This window comes from Anthonomus grandis, chromosome 13 (assembly GCF_022605725.1).
Source record: "Anthonomus grandis grandis chromosome 13, icAntGran1.3, whole genome shotgun sequence".
Taxonomy (NCBI): Eukaryota; Metazoa; Arthropoda; class Insecta; order Coleoptera; family Curculionidae; genus Anthonomus; species Anthonomus grandis.
In genome coordinates, this window is record NC_065558.1 from 6,274,923 (window position 1) to 6,291,905 (window position 16,983).

The 16,983-nt window shown below is 31.3% G+C and overlaps 1 protein-coding gene across 4 annotated transcripts in view; it reads right to left on the bottom strand.

The window, feature by feature from the left end:
* LOC126743895 (uncharacterized) overlaps window positions 1-16,983 on the bottom strand; it is a 134,777-nt gene that overhangs the window by 83,404 nt on the left and 34,390 nt on the right. For all 4 annotated transcript variants that reach the window (XR_007663017.1, XM_050451153.1, XM_050451155.1 and 1 more), the window contains one exon: window positions 8,203-8,289. The gene's annotated coding sequence lies outside the window, so the exon portion shown is untranslated. The remainder of the gene's footprint in view (window positions 1-8,202; window positions 8,290-16,983) is intronic.

Genomic DNA, 16,983 nt, shown 5'->3' on the forward strand with positions numbered 1-16,983 from the left:
TTGAAACCTCCTGCAAAAATAAGGAATGAGTTCAACTACCTGAAAGGCATAAGAAATTATTTCCAGGCAGTTGAATATTTGAAAATTTTAGAAATGAGTTCAACTGCCTGGAAGAAACAATAGATTACGTCTAGGCAGTTAAACAATGAACGTTTAACTTCCTGAAAATATGAAGGAATGTCTTCCAGAGACAATGATCAATACTCATTATGGAAAATTGGAATTGAACTCAATTCCCTATAAGAACTAAGGAATAACCAGCCAGTTGAAAAATTAATTTTCAACTCTCTGCAAATCCTAGAAATGACCTCAAGTGCCTGGAAAAAACACTAATAGACTGTTGATAATTAATTTGACACTTTCAGATAAACAAGAAATGATTTAATATTGAAAGTTATGAGAAATTATTTCCAGGCAGTTGAATATTTGAAAATTTCAGAAATGAGTTCAACTGCCTGGAAGAAACAATAGATTAGGTCTAAGCAGTTGAACAATGAACGTTCAACTCAAAAATAATTCCAGGTTGTTGATAATTAACTTGACACTTCCTGGAAAAACGAGAAATTTTCAACTTTAATTGTCTGGAAGACATAAGAATTTATTTCCAGGCAGTTGAGAACCTAAAAGTTTCTAAAATGGAATTTCTTCCAGGCAATTAAACCACAAGTACACATTGGAAACCTGGAATTTAGTTAAATTCCTTATAAATGAGGAATGACTAGCCAGTTGAAAAATTAATTTTCAACTCTCTGCAAATCCTAGAAAGAACCCCAAGTGTCTAGAAGAAATACTTCTAGGTTGTTGATAATTGACTTGAAAGTTCCTGGAAAACAAGGAATGACTTCAACTGTCTGAAAGGCATAAGAAATTATTTCCAGGCAGTTGAATATTTGCAAATTTCAGTAATGAGTTCAACTGCCTGGAAGAAACAATAGATTACGTCTAAGCAGTTGAACAATGAACGTTCAACTCCCTGAAAATATGAAAGAATGTCTTTCAGAGACACTGAATACTCAATGGAAAATTGGGATTGAACTCAATTCCCTATAAGAACTGAGGAATACCCAGCCAGTTAAAAAATTAACTTTCAACTCTCTGCAAATCCTAGAAATGACCTCAAGTGCCTGGAAAAAATACTACTAGACTGTTGATAATTAATTTGACACGTGATAAACAAGAGATGATTTAATTGTCTGAAAGTTATGAGAAATTATTTACAGGCAGTTGAATATTTGAAAATTTCAGTAAAGAGTCCAACTGCCTGGAAGAAACAATAGATTATGTCTAAGCAGTTGAACAATGAACATTCAACTCCTTGAAAATATGTAGAAGAATGTCTTCCAGAGACAATGAATACTCAATGGATTCAGTTAAACGTTTAGATAAACAAGAAATTATTTAATTGTCTGAAAATTTCAGAAATTAGTTTAACTGCCTGAAAGAAATAATGAATTACGTCCAGGCAGTTGGAACAATAAATTTTCAATTTCCTGTGAAAATTAAGGAATTTCTTCCAGACAGCTAAAGAATGAATAATTAATAGAAAATTGGGATTGAACTCAATTCCCTATAAAAATTGAGGAATAACCAGCCAGTTAAAAAATTAACTGTCAACTTTCTGCAAATCCTAGAAATGACTTCAAGTGCCTGGAAAAAATACTCCTAGACTGTTGATAATTAATTTGATAATTATAAGAAATTATTTTTAGGTAGACCTGAAAATTTCAGAAAGTAGTTCAACTGCCTGAAAGAAATAATGAATTACGTCCAGGCAGTTGAACAATTAATTTTCAATTCCCTGTAAAAAATTAGGGAATTTCTTCCAGACAGTTAAAAATCAAGTGAAAACTGGGATTGAATTTAATTCCCTATAAAAAAAAGAGGAATGACCAACGAGTTGAAAATGAACTTGCAACTCTCAAAAATCCTAGAAATACTCCTAGGCTGTTGATAATTAACTTCACACTTTCTGGAAAAACAAGAAATAACTTTAACTGCCTAAAAGGCATAAGAAATTATTTTCAGGCAGTTTTAGTACCTGAAAATTTCAGTAATGAATTCAATTGCCTGAAAGAAATCATGAATTACGTCCAGGCAGTTGAAAAATGAATTTTCAATCCCTGAAAATTAAGAAATTTCTTCCAGGCAGTTAAAAATGAAGTGAAAACTGGGATTGAATTTAATTCCCTATAAAAAACGAGGAATGACCAGCGAGTTGAAAATGAACTTGCAACTCTCTGCAAATCCTAGAAGTACTCCAAAGCTGTTGATAATTAACTTATACTTGGGTTACCGAACGGATGGAGTTGATAATTAACTTGACACTTTCTGGAAAAACAAGAAATAACTTTAACTGCCTAAAAGGCATAAGAAATTATTTCCAGGCAGTTTTAGTACCTGAAAATTTCAGAAATGAATTCAATTGCCTGAAAGAATTAATGAATTACATTAAGCACAATTAAACAATAGTCATCAACGTCCCTGAAGAAATGAAGACATCTTTTCCAGAGAGTTAAACAATGAATACTCACTGGAAAATTTGAATTCAAATCCTTATAAGAAATGAGGAATGACCAGCCAGTTGAAAAATGAACATTCAACTCTCTGCAAATCCTAGAAAAGACCTCTAGTGCCTATAAGAAGTTAACAACTATATCCAGGGCATTGAAAACTGAACTTAACACACCCTGAAAAAAACTTGAAATGCTTGGATAAAACAAGACCCTACTGCCACGCAATTTATAAAATGCCATTCCGTACATGCTACCACCACCATACAAACCCTGGTTTAAGGGGCCTGATTTGCTGTTCGCAATTTAATGAAGATCTGTATACAGTGGGTTATAATAGGCGTCAAAAAAAATTAAACTGTTCCAGAGGTAAACGGCAATTGCTAGATTATTGTTTTAGCAATTAAATTTCAATTTCTCCAAGTGATATATAATGCCTATGCAGACACAACTTATTACTCAAGCAACTTTTTTACCGTCAACCTAACTAGGTACACTAATCACGCATCATATTAAAATTAATAGCTGAAAATCGTTCCTCATCAATCTTCCGACGAATATCAACATTTACGATGGTAACTGAACGATAATAATTTTCAATCATCGCGTTTATTGCGCAACATAAAACTCACTTAGCCTACGCCGGCGCCTGTTGAACCAACAAGGAATCGATGCACTGATTGCTGGTAATATATGGTGCACTAAAGATGGTCATAAAGACGAAACATTGCCAGTAAGCGAAGCCATAAAGTCAGCAGCCAAAAAAGGTCGCGAGAGAGAAAGAGTGAGAGTGAGTTCTTGCTTAAAATGAATTTTTTAATGCTGTTACGATCACGAAACTGGTGGTGAAAAAATGTGGGTTGATCTTTATCTTATGGCCAGCTGGCGATTGGGTTATTACCGAATTTGGTATGTAGCGACCTTGACTTTGACCATATTAAGAATTTCATTGATGCGGTAGGTTAAGGAACAGATGGACGCGATCGTCATGGAAATATTTGGTTGTTAACCGGTTTGCTTCAGTTTTCTCCATGGGAACTTCTAATATAGAATTAGTAATTAAAGTTATTATCTAGTATAGAATTAGAAACTAAGGGAAGAGACTGTTAAATCTCTAGTACATGCATGAAGAAGAGATGTTTTGGTGCTATGATTTGCGATTTAATTTATTCAGTTACACTACTTTCGAAATCAGTAAAGATGCCTCTAAAAGATAACGTCTAATGCCCGAGAATAAAATTAAATAACATTGTAAAACCCTGAACATAAAAGAACCCGACAAAATAAATTCCTGGACTAAAATAAATCATTTGTGTTTAAATTTTGAAAGACACCCAAAACGTCAATGTTTTTTTAAATTACTTACATGTATTATTAAGTCAGATTAAGTAATTAGGATTAATCAATTGATGGCACCCCCTTTAACGACTTCAAACGATTTTTCAGACGATACTTTATAACACTTTGACCAAGAAAAAAGTGATGTTTTACCCATACAAAAAGGTTCGTTTCAGCTTTATGCGGATCATACACAAATTCTACCGAAGATTCTAATACTATCAAGAATTTAAATAAACTATCCTTATAGATCATGAATGTCGCGTAATGCTGTTTGGGAAAAAACAAGAGCTAGATAATAAATGATAAATAATAACTCATGTCTCTAAATGCATAAAAAATGCATTTAGTAGAATCAACTTGCTATAGGCCCTTATCAGAAAACAAAAATCATGTTGTGTGATCTGCTAGTACTATAAATGTTTAATCATGTGGATGTTGTCTATAGTAATTGTCTTACGATAAACGAAGAATATAAAAATGATGATGGCTGATTTCTCACAAAATTGCAGATATTAGCTGGTTAAACATAAAGGAGAGGACGAAATGATTAAAGTTCAGCAACTTCCCAAATTCACGTTGAGCATTATCCAGGCTGCCTTGTACAAAACTTAGCTTTGATATTGAGAGTCTTTATAGAAATGTACCAAAGACTCAGATAGGACGCAGTGAACTTCCACTGGAGAAAGTGATGATTGTTTAGTAGGTTTGTCTTCGTAACTTCTACTTTCAATTCAAAGGTAGGATACAGGATTTCAAGGTGTGGAAGTGGTTCAAATGGTTCTATTATAAGGACAGCAATTCCAAGGTGTTGATTTCGATATGTCGATGACACATTTATTATTTGGGACAAAAGCTATATAGAGGTAGCAAAGTTTCTCGAGCATTAAGCCAAGCATCATAGAAGTTGAAAAATGAGTCAGCGCTGCCCTTCTTAGATGTTTTTGTAAAGAACCACATGGATGCCAGATCAACGAACACAGGACAATACCTACACTACAACTCCAACATTTGACAATTTTTGACGTTTGAAATTTTGTACACAGGTTCGTCAAAAAAATCATTGGACACCTATTTCAGGATTTTACAAAACAATTGCAAAATTTCGAAAAACAAAATTTTTTTTGAACAAATAATTTTTTTTTTCGAAAATGCACAAAACACCTTTAACTCAAAAACCAGCAGACAGATACGTTTAAAAATTTGTACACAGGTTTTTTAATAAAATTGATTAGACACCTATTTCAGGGTTTTTTAAAAAACAATTGCAAAATTTCGAAAAACAAATTTTGTTTTTGAAAAAATTATTTTTTTTTCCGAAAATGCACAAAACACCTATAACTCAAAAACCACTTGACAGATACGTTTGAAAATTTGTACACAGGTTCTTTAATAAAATTGATTAGACACCTATTTCAGGGTTTTTTAAAAAACAATTGCAAAATTTCGAAAAACAAATTTTGTTTTTGAAAAAATAATTTTTTTTCCAAAAATGCACAAAACACCTATAACTCAAAAACCACTTGACAGATACGTTTAAAAATTTGTACACAGGTTCTTTAATAAAATTGATTAGACACCTATTTCAGGGTTTTTTAAAAAATAATTGCAAAATTTCGAAAAACAAATTTTGTTTTTGAAAAAATTATTTTTTTTTTCGAAAATGCACAAAACACCTATAACTCAAAAACCACTTGACAGATGCGTTTGAAAATTTGTACACAGGTTCTTTAATAAAATTGATTAGACACCTATTTCAGGGTTTTTTAAAAAACAATTGCAAAATTTCGAAAAACAAATTTTGTTTTTGAAAAAATTATTTTTTTTTTCGAAAATGCACAAAACACCTATAACTCAAAAACCACTTGACAGATGCGTTTGAAAATTTGTACACAGGTTCTTTAATAAAATTGATTAGACACCTATTTCAGGGTTTTTTAAAAAACAATTGCAAAATTTCGAAAAACAAATTTTGTTTTTGAAAAAATTATTTTTTTTTCCGAAAATACACAAAACACCTATAACTCAAAAACCACTTGACAGATGCGTTTGAAAATTTGTACACAGTTTCTTTAATAAAATTGATTAGACACCTATTTCAGGGTTTTTTAAAAAACAATTGCAAAATTTCGAAAAACAAATTTTTTTTTTAAAAATAATTTTTTTTTCGAAATTGTACAAAACACCTATAACTCAAAAACCACTTGACAGATACGTTTGAAAATTTGTACACAGGTTCTTTAATAAAATTGATTAGACACCTATTTCAGGGTTTTTTAAAAAACAATTGCAAAATTTCGAAAAACAAATTTTGTGTTTGAAAAAATTATTTTTTTCTGAAAATGCACAAAACACCTATAACTCAAAAGCCACTTGACAGTTACGTTTAAAAATTTATTTGTACACAGGTTCTTTAATAAAATTGATTAGACACCTATTTCAGGGGTTTTTAAAAAACAATTGCAAAATTTCGAAAAACAAATTTTGTTTTTGAAAAAATATTTTTTTTTTCCGAAAATGCACAAAACACCTATAACTCAAAAACCATTTGACAGATACGTTTGAAAATTTGTACAGGTTCTTTAATAAAATTGATTAGACAGCTATTTCAGGGTTTTTTAAAACAATTGTAAAGTTTCGAAAAAAAAATTATTTTCCGAAAATGCACAAAACACCTATAACTCAAAAACCACTTGACAGATACGTTTAAAAATTTGTACACAGGTTCTTTAATAAAATTGATTAGACACCTATTTCAGGGTCTCTTAAAAAACAATTGCAAAATTTCGAAAAACAAATTTTGTTTTTAAAAAAATTATTTTTTTTTTCAAAATTGCACAAAACATTTATAACTCAAAAACCACTTGACAGATACGTTTGAAAATTTGTACACATGTTCTTTAATAAAATTGATTAGACACCTATTTCAGGGTTTTTTAAAAAACAATTGCAAAATTTCGAAAAACAAATTTTGTTTTTGAAAAAATGATTTTTTTTTTCCGAAAATATACAAAACACCTATAACTCAAAAACCACTTGACAGATACGTTTGAAAATTTCTACACAGGTTCTTTAATAAAATTGATTAGACACCTATTTCAGGGTTTTTTAAAAAACAATTGCAAAATTTCGAAAAACAAATTTTGCATTTGAAAAAATATTTTTTTTTCCGAAAATGCACAAAACATCTATAACTCAAAAACCACTTGACAGATACGTTTGAAAATTTGTACACAGGTTCTTTAATAAAATTGATTAGACACCTATTTCAGGGTTTTTTAAAAAACAATTGCAACATTTCGAAAAACAAATTTTGTTTTTGAAAAAATTATTTTTTTTTCCAAAAATGCACAAAACATCTATAACTCAAAAACCACTTGACAGATACGTTTAAAAATCTGTACACAGGTTCTTTAATAAAATTGATTAGACACCTATTTAAGGGTTTTACGAAAAATTTTGAAAAAAATTTTATGTGTTTTCTGAAAAGAATTCTATATGTTTGTGATTATATGTTCCGGTAATTGGAGTCTGTGTATGCTTTGTAGTGGTTTTCTACTTTTGATATTATTATTATTATTATTATTATTTTATTATTATTGGACTGAAAATTTACCAAAGAAAAATGTTGTTCTTAACCCTAAAACTTATTGACAGTATAAATTTTATGTAAACTTTAGCGTCTTTTTTATGGTTTGTTAATTATTTGATAAATACATTGTACATTGAAATTATGCTTACTAATTTATCAAAATAATGTGTCCCACGTACTAAGACGTCGTAAATAAACGCGGTCATGGTACGTGGCGTACACGTGCCTCAAATGCAAAGTGGCGATTGCGAGTAGGGAATTATAAAATAATCGTAGATAAAGCATAGAGCCGATCCATAAACTTACTCAGGTAAAGGCAGATGTTACTTTTAACCCGAACATGAAAGGCAGCTGAACCTTGACATTTTATATGTCTAGCGTGTGCCATTTTAATCTAATAAAAACTCCCGGTTTGCATTTTAATGCTATAAATCAATACTGAGACGACCAAAATAAAAATTAAATAAAGTTATCAGATCCCGCGTATGGAGCCTACACCTCGGAATTCCGATCCCGCCTTCCTTTAATAAAATAATTTTCAGTTTAATATCCCAGAAAGAATTTGCCAAGATTACGATTTACATAAATTCAACGTTATCGCGTCTAGTATATCGTAGATGCCGCCAAAGGTTTATATTCAATAGGTTTGGTGCCATTAAACGGCGAGCACAACTACTGGTTTGTAGATGAAGATATACCGGGATTTATTTTAGAAGTCCGGTTTCGTTACGTATGTATAATATGGTAAATTGTAGTACTTACAGACCATCCAGTTGTATGTCCAAGAGAAGTTGGATTTTTTTTCAGCAGTTAATTCATCGACTTAATGTTGCACTGGACATTTGAACACTGGAAGAAACAAAAAAGTTTAGATAAAAGTGAAACATTGAAAAACTTTACTTTAAATTATGTGAAGGGTTTGAGTTCGTGTATTTTTTTTTAATATACATTTGTCTCTTAAAAATTAACTTAAGAATAATCTAATTGCAGAGCAATATGTTGCTGAGAAATAAATTACTTAGGGTTGAGTAAGGGGCAACATGGATTGAGAAGAGAGCAAGGCAGTCAGAATATCTCGTTATTCCATTCCACGAGCGAAAAACACTATTTGCAGCCGATACAAACACTATTTAGAAAATGAAACGATGATATAGAAAACAGGTGGAAAAATCGAATTCTCATTTATATATCTTTATCCCAATGTAAAAATTAGAAGAGGATGGTAATAAAATGATATTTTTCGGGTATAATTAGACAAACTACGACAGAAAAACACTATTTGCAGCCGGTCCAAACACTATTTAGAAAATGAAACGATGATATAGAAAACAGGTGGAAAAATCGAATTCTCATTTATATATCTTTATCTTAATCAAAAAATTAGTAGAGGATGGCAATAAAATGATGTTTTTTGCGTATAAATAGACACATTACGAGAAAAAACACTATTTGCAGCCGGTCCAAACACTATTTAGAAAATGAAGCGATGATATAGAAAAGATGGAAAAATCAAATTCTCATTTATATATCTTTATCCCAATGTAAAAATTAGAAGAGGATGGTAATAAAATGATATTTTTCGGGTATTATTAGACAAACTACGAGAGAAAAACACTATTTGCAGCCGATCCAAACACTATTTAGAACATGAAACGATGATATAGAAAAGGTGGAAAAATCAAATTCTCATTTATATATCTTTATCCCAATGTAAAAATTAGAAGAGGATGGTAATAAAATGATATTTTTCGGGTATTATTAGACAAACTACGAGAGAAAAACACTATTTGCAGCCGATCCAAACACTATTTAGAAAATGAAACGATGATATAGAAAACAGGTGGAAAAATCGAATTTTCATTTATATATCTTTATCCCAATGTAAAAATTAGAAGAGGATGGTAATAAAATGATATTTTTCGGGTATTATTAGACAAACTACGAGAGAAAAACACTATTTGCAGCCGATCCAAACACTATTTAGAAAATGAAACGATGATATAGAAAACAGGTGGAAAAATCGAATTCTCATTTATATATCTTTATCTTAATCAAAAAATTAGTAGAGGATGGCAATAAAATGATGTTTTTTGCGTATAAATAGACACATTACGAGAAAAAACACTATTTGCAGCCGGTCCAAACACTATTTAGAAAATGAAACGATGATATAGAAAACAGGTGGAAAAATCGAATTCTCATTTATATATCTTTATCTTAATCAAAAAATTAGTAGAGGATGGCAATAAAATGATGTTTTTTGCGTATAAATAGACACATTACGAGAAAAAACACTATTTGCAGCCGGTCCAAACACTATTTAGAAAATGAAGCGATGATATAGAAAAGATGGAAAAATCAAATTCTCATTTATATATCTTTATCCCAATGTAAAAATTAGAAGAGGATCGTAATAAAATGATATTTTTCGGGTATAATTAGACAAACTACGAGAGAAAAACACTATTTGCAGCCGATCCAAACACTATTTAGAACATGAAACGATGATATAGAAAAGGTGGAAAAATCAAATTCTCATTTATATATCTTTATCCCAATGTAAAAATTAGAAGAGGATGGTAATAAAATGATATTTTTCGGGTATTATTAGACAAACTACGAGAGAAAAACACTATTTGCAGCCGATCCAAACACTATTTAGAAAATGAAACGATGATATAGAAAACAGGTGGAAAAATCGAATTCTCATTTATATATCTTTATCTTAATCAAAAAATTAGTAGAGGATGGCAATAAAATGATGTTTTTTGCGTATAAATAGACACATTACGAGAAAAAACACTATTTGCAGCCGGTCCAAACACTATTTAGAAAATGAAGCGATGATATAGAAAAGATGGAAAAATCAAATTCTCATTTATATATCTTTATCCCAATGTAAAAATTAGAAGAGGATCGTAATAAAATGATATTTTTCGGGTATAATTAGACAAACTACGAGAGAAAAACACTATTTGCAGCCGATCCAAACACTATTTAGAACATGAAACGATGATATAGAAAAGGTGGAAAAATCAAATTCTCATTTATATATCTTTATCCCAATGTAAAAATTAGAAGAGGATGGTAATAAAATGATATTTTTCGGGTATTATTAGACAAACTACGAGAGAAAAACACTATTTGCAGCCGATCCAAACACTATTTAGAAAATGAAACGATGATATAGAAAACAGGTGGAAAAATCGAATTTTCATTTATATATCTTTATCCCAATGTAAAAATTAGAAGAGGATGGTAATAAAATGACATTTTACTGGTATAATTAGACACATTACGAGAGAAAAACACTATTTGCAGCCGATCCAAACACTATTTAGAAAATGAAACGATAATATAGACAATAGGTGGAAAAATCGAAGTTTCATTGATATATCCCTTTCTGTCTGAAAATTAGAAGAGGATGGGAATAAAATTATATTTTTTGGGTATAATTAGACACATTACGAGCGAAAAACACTTATTCCAGAAGTTCGAGACTCTATTTAGCAAATGAAACGATGACATAGAAAATATTGCACCTATTTTTCATAAATCATTCATATATATTTATCCTAATGTGAAAAATACAAGAGGATGGGAATAAAATGATGTTTTTCGGATATAATTAGACTGAAAAACAAAATATTAAAAAACAAACAAAGTGTTCCCTTCTATGAGGTCAGTAGAAAGAAATGTACCTGAAAAACTTATGCTGCACATTTTCAATCCTATTGATCTTTACATTAGCAAATGTCAGATTAGATTTGACGAGAGATATATATAAAGATTTAAATACTACTGATATCTCTACTTGACCGTTTTACAAAGCTGAACATTCAAGAATTCTGCTCGCCTTAGATAATTATAATATGATCAAAGTGGTGAGAAAAATGAAGCTTAGGGTTCAAATAGTCACCAAGAGCCTTCACCAATTCAACATGCTTTAAAGTTGCGTTATTAATTACATTATTTGCCGTAACTATTTATCCCTGCAAACTCCATACTTATTAGGAGATCCTGATAATTTTGCACCAGTAAATCCTCTAGCAACACCCCGTATTCAACCAGAATGACACTTCTTATTTGCTTACGCTACTAGTTCTACGAAGAATTCTTAATAAATTAAGTGGAGGAACTCAATGTTATCCAATAAATAAAATTATATTTTGATTATTAATTTTACTTGTAATTGTATTATTCTGATTTTATTCCAGGCATTGAAAATAGCATTTCCTGTCTTTTAGGCTTAAAAAAGGCTTTCCTTTTATTCGAGAATGACATTTGACGTATTTTTTTACATTTCAAACCCAATTAAGAATTTTTATTGATTTTTAAAGTAATTTTGTCAATTAAGCGATATTATTTTAAACCTCATAAGTTAATAATCTGCCATCGCCCTTATCATCCCTTAAAAAAAAAGAAAAAAAGGCCTTGTACAGTACAACTCTTAAACAAAACCAAAAACAAAAAAAAAACAAAGTCTTTTGGTGTATACCGTATCTGGTAAAGATCAGCATTCATCGACGACGTTGTTATACACGACACGTTAAACAATCGAAATCGGACAAGGGCACAATAAAAAACCGCATGTGTGCGAGTGAATAGGGCGCAGACCACCTTTAAGAAAAGACCCAAGGGGTGAAATATTATCACTTTATTATTCTTGGGGATCTAATCGGTGTCAAATCGGAATAACGTCCCGAATATCCCGCGAAGGGGTTGATCGTCGACCCCTTACCGCGAGGGTTTAACGGTAGCAATTTTTTTTTTTTAATAAAAAATGTTGAAGTCATCCTATTTCGATTTGAAACAATTGAGTTTCATAAATTTTCATTTACAGGCATTAAAACTCGTTTCAGGGAGAATCGTAATGAAATGATGCTTGTTGCATGTACCATTTAATATCGCGGTGCTCGATTGCGGCTAAACCGTGAAACGGAAAAAACCTTTAATAGTGGGAATGTTAATTGAGTTAGAGGGGCTACTTTTTAAAATTAGTTTGGTTGATACAGGGTGTCCCAAAAAAGCGTGATACATACTTTGAACTTTTTTTTAAATGGAACTACCTATATTTTTTTTCTGAAATGGGAGTCTAATTTGACTCTCTCTTTAATTCTAAAATTGTTTTGCCCTAAAATGCGACGTTGTCTAATTATTAACAATTTAAAAAAAAAATCACAAAAATCAATGTTTTACTAAAATTTTAATATTTCCCACCGACGTTTTTTATCTTTTTGAAAAATCTATCCTCTCTATCTATCTAGAGTCCTTGGCTAAGTTCATTTTATCTTATGAAATTCCTGAATTTATTAATTTTTATACGGGGTGATCAAAATCGATTCTTTTATCTTTAATTTGATACCAATAAAATTACCTTTAACTGTTTTATCAAAATTTGTTCTAAATGGAAAAATGACATATTTTTTTCCTAGACATTACAACGTTTAATTTTACTTGAGAATTATTAAAGTATACTGTAAGCGTAGAGTACAAAAAACAAACTAGAACAGAAACAGTTTTAAATGAAGAAATCTAATTTGCATTCACCAAGTCGGTTGGAGAAAATCCGAAAATTCCAGTAAGACAAAAAATGACTTACAAATAGGTCCGTTAGAAAATGCCACAAGAAAAATTAATATCACCCCCATTAATTTCAGTTACATCAAGGATTCATCAAAAGCATTAACAACATTAATTAAAAACATTATAAATAAGTTCTATCTCAAAAAGGATGGAACAATAACAAAATCATGTAATATTGCACCCCCAAACATTGATGCTCCATCATTGTTGAAAATTATTAACTCGATGGAGATTCACAAAATCATTTATGTGACACGTACATTCATTAGTGAAGGGCACACATTTCAAAAAAACCTGCTGCTTTATTTTGTGCCTTGATGTAGCTGTGCATGATAGGGATCATATTTGTTTTTGTTGGGATATTTTCCCACGTACGATTTCGATATTTCTAAGTTCTTACCTATTCGTTCTCTACAAACTAAATTCCAGTGTTGTAACAACCGACATGGTGATTACCAATTGGTTTTCTTCATTTAAAACTGTTTTCGTTCTAGTTTGCTTTTGTACAAGATGTCGGTTATTAGGAAATTTTTCCTAATAAACTCTTGAAGCCAAAAACACTTTCCAAGGCGTTCACTGAGAGTTATTCATTTTGACACAAATCTACTTAACATGACTGATAAGTAAACATTATAATTGACGTCACACAACAAAGAATAAATGAATTATGGTCAACTTTTTACTTGTAAGACAAAATTTCTTATTTTTAAATTAGATAGCAGGGGTTAATATTATTTGTCTCTAACTACTATTATTTTAAAGTTGAAGAAGTAGTCCATGCTTGCAGTGGAGTTAATATATCAATGGGTAACTAAAATTGCTTCGGTCATCCTCTACTAAATTTATTTAAAAATTATTCTACCTACATGTTTCGGACATATAGGTAGTTGAACATGTCCATCATCAGGGATACAAATTGAGGGTTTTCGTCAATACATATAAAAAACGCTATAGTGCCTCTGGCAAGGTCAAAAGGTTAAAACACTTAACAATGAATAAAAATGGCATATTAAGATGCATAAGAAACGTACTAAAACTGGATCCACACAAACATTAAAATCACATGATTACAACACTACGATAATTGAATAGAATTGAACCTTTTGAGCTTGCCAGAGGCACTATAGCGTTTTTTATATGTATTGACGAAAACCCTCAACTTGTATCCCTGATGATGGACATTGTAGCGGAACGACCTCTACCTTTGCTATAGTTTGTTCTATTAGAATATCGGGCGTCTTAAATATTTTCTTTATTTGTGAAAATGTATGACATTCTTTAAACCTTACATTTCTGCTCGGAGTATTCTTATGATTATTACTTCGTTTATCACCATTTAATAAAGTGTGACGCCTTTGAATCTGTGATTCCGTTAAAAGGTTTTAATCCGGGTCTGTGATTTTACTATTAAAAGGTAAGGTTACAACTGTTCTATTTCTTGGCTAGCAATTTATATTATCTGTATTATTATTAAAAGGTGTTAAAACGAAACCCGTAACTGAGGTGAATAAACTGAGATTTCCCGACATTAGTGGTTTCTTTGACCTACGAACCCCCGGGACTAAAAATCCCATTACAACATGTTATATGTCCGAAACATGTAGGATGAATAATTTTTAAATAAATTTATCGTTTTCTATCGTTAGTGTCGTAACGCCTATGAAACATATGTGTCACTCTTCCTTTAAGAAGAAGTTGGCAACAAATTAAAGATAAAAAAATGCGTTACTAGATATAGGGTGTTCCATTTAAAAAATAGCATAAAATTTAATTGAAAATATCAATATTTGAGTAACGATTTTGATCACCCTGTATAAAAATAAATAAATTTTAAAATTTCATAAGATAAAATGAACTTAGCCAATAAGGACTCTACATAGATAAACCTCGGTGGTAAATATTAATATTTAATTGAAACATTGATTTTCGTAAAAATTGCTTTAAATTGTTAATAACTAGGAAACACGCCTTTACAATTTTACTTTTACGCCAAGAAGTATCACGCCTTTTTGGGACACCCTTTATCAACCAAACTAAGTTTAAAAAGTAGCCCCTCTAACTAAAAGGTTTTTTCCGTTTCACGGTTTACGGACACCCTGTATAGAGACTCAAAGTGCATCAGGAAAATTAAATTTTAATTTTACATATTATATTATGAGTATTTATTATATATATGAGTGTATTATTGTTATTCATCGTGAAATTACATTCGACATATGGGTCAAACTATACGAGAAAAAAATCTTAAAGTACTTTTCTTATACAGGGTGGCCCATCGAAAACAGTCCAGCAAGGATTAGGGACCTTTTTTAGAAAAATTTAAAAAATGCTCGGACCCGTCGATTTTTGACTTTAGGGAGAACATTTTTTTAACCACCCTCAAAATCTTAAAGAAGAGAGGACGGTCAAGTGATAATTTGTTTTAATTTTTTTTAGCCCTTAACCCAGCATTGATTGAAATTCTAAAAAAACTACCAACGTTACCATGAAGAAAACGCGATATTTCAGCAAGAAGAGGCTTCTCTAGTACGGCAGTTTCTGGATGAAACGTTTCCTGGTAGATGGATTGGGAGAAGAAGTGCTATCGAATGGCCCGCGAGATCACCCGATTTGTCTCCTCTTATCCTCCTTCTTAGATAATGCGTAAGTACTAATAAGTATTGTTTCAAAATCTTCGACAAGCTGTCATACCGCGAAAACTCAAGTTAGCAATTTCAAACTTGGTAGTGGTAACTAGAATAAGAAGACCTTTAAAATAAGCTTAAAATAAAGGCCTTTGAATGTTAAAAAAGCACACAATTGTTTTTGTAAAAATTTAATTTATATTTCAGGAAAAATGGCTCAAGGACGTCAGCGAAAAAGCGATAAAGGATAATTTGATGAACAATCCATGAGAGCTGCTGTTAGATCAGTCATCGAAGAGAAGATATCTTTAAGACAAGCAGCTGAAAGATACAATTTAGAATTTCAAACGGTTTATGAATATGTAAAAAGGCAAAAACAGAATCTCACCAAAGAGAATAAAATGACTCCAAATTACGCTTGTAGAAAAGTTTTTTCTGAAAATCAAGAAAAAGCCCTAGCCGATTACGTATTAACTTGCTCAAAAATGTGTTACGGACAAACGGTCATTAATATCAGAAAACTGGCTTATGAAATGGCAACTATTAATAATTGTAAAATTCCGGAAAATTGGCAAACAAACAAGGAAGCTGGACGCGAATGGTTCCTTGGATTTATGTCCAGACATGCAGACTTAAGTCTTCGCCAGCCAGAAAGATGTAGCCTCTCCAGAGCGACATCATTCAACAAACACAATGTTGGACTTTTTTTCAAAAATTTGGAAAAAAGTGTTTCAGAACCATGGAAATTTTTACAGCGGTACAAGAATTTATAATTTAGATGAAACTGCCACCACAACCGTCCAAAAACCGAAAAAGACTGTTGCTCAGAAAGGGATCAAGCAGGTCTCTTCCTGTACGAGCGCCGAACGAGGTTTACTGGTCACCACTTGTTGTATTATATCAGCATCCGGGAATACAATACCACCAGTCATGATTTTTCCACGAAAAAAGTTTAATCCTCGAATGACTTATAGAGCACCGCATGGTACTTTGGGATTGGTTTCCGATTCTGGATGGATAACTGGTGAATTGTTTCCAAGCGTTGTAAGGCACTTCATTAAACATACGTCCAGCACAATAAAAAACCCTTCTCTCCTAATTTTTGACAATCACGAGAGTCATCTAACGATAGAAGGAATAAATCTAGCCAAGGAAAATGGAATGATCATGTGACATACTTCCAACAAGCTGCAACCATTAGATGTCTCGGTGTTTTTTTCGTTTAAATCATTATACAATACTGCCTTACAAACATGGCTTTTAGAGCACCCTGGGATACCTGTTTCTATTTTTGATATCGCTGGCTGTGTTGCTTATGCATTTGAAAAATCGA